The sequence below is a fragment of the Etheostoma cragini genome, chromosome 15 (assembly GCF_013103735.1).
Source record: "Etheostoma cragini isolate CJK2018 chromosome 15, CSU_Ecrag_1.0, whole genome shotgun sequence".
NCBI lineage: Eukaryota > Metazoa > Chordata > Actinopteri > Perciformes > Percidae > Etheostoma > Etheostoma cragini.
This window is the reverse complement of record NC_048421.1, coordinates 19,618,154-19,624,383: the sequence shown is the minus strand read 5'-3', so window position 1 is coordinate 19,624,383 and position 6,230 is coordinate 19,618,154. Positions and strand designations below refer to the sequence as shown.

The 6,230-nt window shown below is 39.2% G+C and overlaps 1 protein-coding gene and 1 long non-coding RNA gene across 2 annotated transcripts in view; both read right to left on the bottom strand.

Moving 5' to 3' along the window:
* zgc:100868 (uncharacterized protein LOC554458 homolog) overlaps positions 1-6,230 on the bottom strand; it is a 31,010-nt gene that overhangs the window by 6,182 nt on the left and 18,598 nt on the right. The window lies entirely within an intron of this gene.
* Positions 3,286-3,800, bottom strand: LOC117958502. Its single transcript, XR_004659740.1, has 2 exons — positions 3,726-3,800; positions 3,286-3,415 (listed from the first exon to the last, which is right to left on the bottom strand). It is a non-coding gene; the product is annotated as an uncharacterized LOC117958502 (long non-coding RNA).

Genomic DNA, 6,230 nt, shown 5'->3' with positions numbered 1-6,230 from the left:
CGTGTGCATGACGTCAGAGCAAGTCGGGATCAAGTCGGACACAAATCTAACCGGCATGCAACGGCCGCCGATCGCCGGTGATCGATTCTGCACAGACCTGGCTGATCTTGAACAAGCCTATTGTGTCATCTTACCTGCGTTCTCTGACGTAATCGTAAAAGGGAGTTTGCCGTATTCACAGGTGCTTTTATAGACGGGCGGTCTTCCAGGGTGACCGGAAGCTATTCCATTTAAATGATAAAATTATAATATGGTAAACCTAGATACCTTGTGGGGGGGTTAAACCTGTTTGAGGTATATTTATATTATCACGAGTGTTTCTTTCGTGGAGTAGTGTTTTTGGCTGTTTTTTTAAGCCGTTTGCATATTTCCGCCTGGGCCACCCCTTCAGCTTTAGGGAAACGGTTTAGTCCATTTCAGGGGTGCGATACCAGAATATTTGAGAGGGACGCTTCAGTCACGAGGAGGCCTGGATGTGGTGAGATGTAAGTCTAGAGAAAGCCAAGTTAATTGCAGTCAAAAGGCAATTTGTGAGCAGCTGTTCTTTTGAGTATTTTACTTTTATTTTTTTGACTCTCATGTCTATTTCTTTTCCACTTTTCAAAGTCTTTGATTTTTATTCTTTTTTGCTATTTGGTGTTTTGCCTTTTTTGGCCTTATTTGGGAACAATAAAATACCCCATCTTAAATCAAGGACAACGTTTGATTCGTCATTCCGGTTACACACCATACTGAGACTACTGGTAACATCTACCTACAACAGACCCTAAAACCTCAACTCTCCGCCGCAGCTTCAGCAATGGAAACTTTGAACAGGTTCAATACCCCCAGCCTCCACAGGGATGCACGAAAAGCTCCGCCGGAGGTGTGAGTTGAAAGTCTGTCAGACAGGAGCCTCCTCCAGACATTCCCAATTTACCTGCACTACCCTTTTAGGCTTACCAGGGGCCTGTTGCACGACAGTGGAATAAAGATATCCAGGATAAGTTAAAAAGCGCAGCTTGACTTAGTGTCAGGGCATAATACATATATATAATGACATAATATGCAGAAAGGGAAATACGGCTCTTATCAAACGGAGAGAAAAAGACGAACAGACCATAGCGGACCCGACTGAATGTGTAGGGTGTAAAAATATCTCCTTAGGCTATAGTCACACCACATTTTACAAAGTTGTAGGCTACACTGTGTTTTAATTGCTTTAAATATAATAGTTTCATGTTTCTGTTTTTATGTGAGGAATGTGCTGGTTTTACTGTAAAGTGTCTTTGACTAGCCTACCATGTAAAGCACTAGGCTATATAAATAAAATGTATTATTATTCAGCTTTTGCCTTAAAATGTGAGCAGAGGGAATAATGTTCCCCGGGAAATGGACCCTAATGACTCTAGGCTTAATTTCAAACCCTTATTCACAATGCGAGAACATGTTTTACAACCATATGCACCAATCTCTATTAGCTATATCTAATTCTTTGTAGGCTACAATTAATATTCATACAGAACAATCAGAAAGGGACAACAACTAGAAAAATAAGTAAGTGACTTCAAAACACGCTGTGAGCATTTGTAAAACAATATTCATGTTTTATTCTTCTGACAAGTGACCGCACCAAAATAAAAAGATTAAGAACCATTGCATTGTTCCCGGTGTGATGAACGTAAACTACACTACATACGTACTGTATATGGGCCACGTTATTGGTCCAGGGATGTGAGACTAATTGAGAAGGTTATGAAACCAATGTAAGCTATAATAAAAAACATTAACCAACATATTAAGGAGTAACACAAACTACCCTTTATTAGAGAAGGATATGCAACAAGAAAATGAATCATGAATGTATTCTCTGACCAGTCTGCCATTATTATCATTTGGGAATATCACTACATTAATATTATCTGGGAATATCGCTACATTAATATTGTCACACTGTCCTGTATGAACCTGAAACTGAGACCACGGACGCTGCGCTGCTCATCCCTACTTTTACTGGTCACCAGCCACCAGCCACCGGCCACCAGTCACCAGTCACTAGCCACCGGCCACCGGTCAGCGGCCACACGCCAGGCAGCCTCGAAACAGTACCGTCCCACCGGGAAAAGTCCCACTTCGCATCAGGGTGCCAGTGCCATTCCTAACCATCTAAACAGCTGTAGTAGGCTAGGGTTTAAATCCAACTCGCGACAACAATAGTGACAAGTAGGCTAATGCATGTTAATAAAAATAAAGCAGAACACATGCAGAAGACAACGGAATAACTGTCAAACTCGTTTATTTCGGATCATACGGCAGCTGATTTGACACATGAGACTCCAGGATTAATCTTAGCCGGCTGTTAGCCTGCTCTGGACCAGGCTAGCCGCAAAGAATAAATCTCCATGGTTACTTGGCTGTCCTTAATTCAATCTGGTTTCGTGCAACCGACTCCAAGCTAAATTCATCCAGGATAACTTGAATATCCTGGCTTAATCCCTTATCCTAGTTTCGTGCAACAGGCCCCAGGTCTGTCCAGAGTCTTCCCCCACCCCCTGACCTGACTCACCACCAGATAGTGATAAGTTGACAGCTCTGCCCTTCTCTTCACCCGAGTGTCCAAAATAGACAGCCGCAGATCAGATGAAACAATTGTAAAATCAATCATTGACCTTTGGCCTAGGGTGCTCTGCTACCACGTACACTTGTGAGCATCCCTATGTTCAAACATGGTGTTTGTTATGGACAATCCATGACTAGCACACAAGTCCAACAACAGACCACTATGATTTTGATCAGGGAGGTCGTTCCAAAGATTCCACATATTAATACAGCAGTAATATTAATCCAGAAACATCATATACTGACAAGACACATTTTACAGCACAAAACATACTTTTACTTTAAGTACTTTAGGTTTTGCTGGTTATATGTACATGTTTTTACTAAAATACGACTTTATTACTACAACACTGTAAATATAAAAACATCTCATTTTAAGTGGAAATTTAAGGTAAAAGTCTGGACATGACAGACACTCACGTTTGGTAATGGTGATTGTAGTGGTTGTAGGGAGGGGTCTTGAAGGGAGGGTTGTAGTAGTGGTTGGAGGCAGGGTGGTTGTAGTGGTTGTAGGGAGGGTGGTTGAAGAGAGGGTGGTTGTAGTTGTTTTAGGGAGGGTGTTTGTAGGTAGGGTGGTTGGAGGCGGTGGCAGGCCAGCACAGCTGATACTGAGGTCACTGTCAGTTCCACTGGACGTGAAGGTGATATAGCCTGGCTGGTTGCTGGTGATCTGGCTGTTGATCCAGGACTGATATTGGGACACTCTGGTGTAGACTCCTGGGATATTAGGCCTGGCACAACCAATTCCAAAACTTACGATTCCCTCCAGGATCCAGCGGCTGCCCTGCTTGCTCACCAGTGGACCACCTGAATCCCCCTTTAAGAAAAGAAACCTTTAGGTGAGGAATCTTTTCAGAAGATTAAGAGTTCCTGTAATTTACTTTTTTGCTTTGTTTTAGTTTTGTTTGTTTGTTTGTTTGTTTTGTTTTTGTTTTGTTTGTTTTGTTATAACTGCTTACACTTTTCTGTTTCCTGTATCTGTCTTTTTATTGTCTGTAAAGCGTCCTTGAGTGCTCAGAAAGGCGCTGTTAAATAAAATGTATTATTATTATTATTATTATTATTATTATTATTATTAATAATAATAATAATAATTCTGACACCAGCACAGGTGTAAAGATGTTTACCTGACAGGAGTCCTTCCCTCCAGCACGTCACCCGGCGCAGATCATTTTTTCTGTGACCACACCATAGTTACAGTTACACTCTCTGTTCCCCACGATCGGCACATTCACCTCCATTAGGATTTTTCTATGAATCTAAAGGACCATGTCTTTGCCCATTAAAGGTACAATCAGGAGTTTAAAGTAAAACTTTAAGGACAGGTCCACTACAACTTCAAAACAAAGAACGGAATACTTGTAACCCTCTCAAATTGACAGATCAGGGACGAATAAAAATAACATTAGCATTAATGTTCTGATGCTGTTAAAGCTGTTATGCTGTTTACATCACCTATTAAAGATGTCCATGAAATATGCTGTAAATGTTAATGTTCCCAAATGTTCCTTTTCAGCTGACCACTGAACGTTTCCCTTCACCCCATCAAATTTCTAAAATAATTTGAAAATGTATCTGTGAATTTTTTACCACAAGTAGCACAAAGTTTTTACAAGTAAATCCTCATGTTGTAACATGTAGGCAAGGGGCCCGGTGCAGCTACATGCACCCACAAAGACAACGAAGAAGAAAACAGATTGCAACCGAACATCGAAACAATTTGAATTTGTTTTTATTTTTTTAAATTGGCTTTTGGAAATGTTTTTCTTCTTCTTCTTTTTTATGAAGCTAAGACATTCAACACTTTGTTAGACCTAAAGGAGACACACGGTGTGATTTGGTGAGAAACTTAACTTTTAAACTTAACCAAGAAAACTCCAGATGAACTTTAGTCACCTTTCCTTCAGCATCATCACCAGAACAAACCAATTGCTGCAGAGGCTCCGTGCAGTATTTCATCTTTTGTCTCATGGGGTGTTTTAGAAAAGATTAATAAACTTAATGAAATTTCTAAAACACTGTTTTGTTTCTTTATGGGTAAAGGAAGATGGAACTCATTTTTGCATTTAAATGTCTGAGTGAACTCAGTTGTTGTCACCATTGTATTGAAATAAATAAATGTAACCTAGCTGCTTCCTGACCCACCTCCAGATCCAATGTCGCCCCAGCCGGTCACCCATTTTTTTTTTTATGAATGTGAACTATGTGAAAATTACTTATTATTCTTTGACTAAAAACTGCCTTAAAGAGTACTTAAAGAGGCACTCACATATACAGTATTACTTCCATAAGCTTGTGGGATTCACAAGACAGCCTTACTTTTAATATTTTTGCGCTTGGATCACATGTTGATCTTGATTTGAATATTTATTTTATTTAATATCTCAATGTTATCATTCCTTTTTATACACATCTTGTATATCTCATTTATACATATATTTTTTCATGTGTTTTTTACATGTGCAATATGTTTTACTGTACCCTATCAAATTAAAGTTTATAATCTTACATAATGAAAATGACATGGTCTAACCCTATCATTGGAAAAGATTTAAACATGACAACACTTATAGTTTTACCACAGTCAGTAAATCTCAACTCTGCAAAAGAGTTTTTTATGAGTAAGTGGTGTTGACATGCAGCGCATGTCTTTCTCTACCGACAGCACATATTTTACACACTGTCTTGTTTTATCGTTTTGACAGATAGCAGTGTTCCATGCTGTCTGCTGTCCCATCACTCTGGGTTTATTGCCTCCAATATCGTCATGCTTTAAGTCAACCAACAGAGTCCCGACGGGAAACCCAGACGGGACATTTTCCTCTCAAAGCATGTATTTTTATGTGTGCAACTGCCACATTGCACACATAAAAGGGCAGACTTCAGAACCTCAGCTCTGCGAACAAAGTAAACGTATTAAAAGCTATTGAAGGTGGAAGAGTATGCTGTACGTGTCCCATCTGCTTCAGCAAGATGGTCTGTCTATCAACAGATACTGTAATTCACAGGCGAGATGTGGACTAAATTATACCCCCATTACACACAGTCTTCCATCTTTAAACTGCCGAAACATTAATTATGTTTTACACTAAATATAGAATTGAATAGTTAAAATGCATGTAAATTTGATAGCTGACCACAAAGAAAATTGTATAAAGTAAAAAGACTACCCGTTAAATCCATGATTTCTATGATGATGCTTTCAGGCTGTGACTTTATAACCACGGAGGAGGAGGAGAAAAGTAGTGATTCATAGTAAAGTTTTCATTCAGACTGGACAAATCTATGACAAGTTATTGCTTCACTATTATCACCTTCAGACAAAGTTACCAAACAGGCTTAATTTAGCTAGTTTATTCCTGAAGCTCTAAAAAGATCCAAAGGTTTAAGGTTTGAGTTTTTCCCTGCAGCATCTCAGAGAGAAATGTCGTCCTTTGATTCCAGTGCATTTATCTGATAGTTACTGCACACTTTGCAGATTCATTTCTTTGGTTGTTTAGACCTCCTAGAACCATTATAAACAGACACGATAACTTTTGGACATTAAATGAGTATTAGAGAATTGACTTGACCTGGACACTCCTAAATTTGATCACTTTCATACATTTTACATATTTTGCACTTCTCATATT